Source organism: Hemiscyllium ocellatum, chromosome 47, assembly GCF_020745735.1.
Source record: "Hemiscyllium ocellatum isolate sHemOce1 chromosome 47, sHemOce1.pat.X.cur, whole genome shotgun sequence".
In the NCBI taxonomy this organism is placed as follows: domain Eukaryota; kingdom Metazoa; phylum Chordata; class Chondrichthyes; order Orectolobiformes; family Hemiscylliidae; genus Hemiscyllium; species Hemiscyllium ocellatum.
The window spans coordinates 18,265,054-18,266,358 of NC_083447.1; the positions used below are offsets into that span (position 1 = coordinate 18,265,054).

The 1,305-nt window shown below is 48.7% G+C and overlaps 1 non-coding gene across 1 annotated transcript; it reads right to left on the minus strand.

The window, feature by feature from the left end:
• Positions 1–249: 249 nt before the first annotated feature.
• On the minus strand, positions 250–321 carry trnaw-cca (transfer RNA tryptophan (anticodon CCA)). Its single transcript has one exon. It is a non-coding gene; the product is annotated as a tRNA-Trp (tRNA).
• Positions 322–1,305: the final 984 nt, after the last annotated feature.

The window sequence follows — 1,305 nt, forward strand, 5'->3', positions numbered from 1 at the left end:
CTCCGAAGAGCAACCCACCCAGACCCGTTTCCCCTCTGACTAATGTACCTACCACTATAGGCAATTTACCATGGCCAGTTCACTGGCCCTGTGCATCTTTGGATTTTGGGAGGAAACCAGGGAGAATGTGCAAACTCCACACAGTCACCCAAGGCTGGAATCGAACCTGGTGCTGTGAGGCAGCAGTGCTAACCACTGAGCCACCGTGCTGCCTGCAAACGCAAGAAATTTTGCTTCAATTAAGCACAGTGAGCCTGACGTGATTTGAACACACAACCTTCTGATTTGGAGTCAGACATGCTGCCGTTGCACCACAAGCCCACAAATTCCCAGATTAGATTAGATTACTTACAGTGTGGAAACAGGCCCTTTGGCCCAAGTCCACACCGACCCGCCAAAGCACAACCCACCCAGACCCATTCCCCTACACCTAACACTACGGGCAATTTAGCATAGCCAATTCACCTAACCCGCACATTTTTGGACTGTGGGAGGAAACCCATACAGATATGGGGAGAATGTGCAAACTCCTCACAGTCAGTCGCCTGAGGCTGGGAATTGAACCTGGGTCTCTGGCACTGTGAGGCAGCAGTGCTAACCACTGTGACACCATGCCACCCACGCTCTTGTACTAACCGGATTTATATGGCTGGTCTAATTCAGTTTCTGATCAATGGTGATCCCTAGGATATTCATTGTGGGTGATTCAGTGATGGTAATGCTATTGGCTGTCAAGGGATAGTGGTTAGATTGTCACTTGTGGTCATAGCCTGGAGTTGGTGTAGTCTGTACGTTGCTTTCCACTTTTCAGCCCAGGCTCAATATTTTCCAGATCTCGTTGCATTTGGTCAAAGACTTCTTCAGTGTCTGAGTCATCGCAAATGGTGCTGAACATTGCACAATCATCGGTGAACATCCCCACTTCTGACCTTATGGTGGAGGGAAGGTCATTGCTGATATTTGGCCCTCGGACACTACCATGAGGAACTCCTGCAGAGATGTCCTAGAGCTGAGATGACCGACCTCCAATAACCATGACCATCTGTGCCAGGCATGATTCCAACCACTGGAGAATTTGACTCTTGATACCGAGTGAAATCAGTTTTGCTCAGGCTCATTGATGCCACATTCAGTCAAATTCAGCCTCGATGTCAAGGGGTGTCCCTCTCACATATCCTCTGGAATTCAGCTCTTTTGTCCATGTTTGAACCAAAGCTGTACTGAGGTCAGGAGCTAAGCGGCCCTGGCGGAACCCTATTTTGTCGTAAAGTGTGAGTTTATTTTTGCCAAGTTGTCTGAACTGCA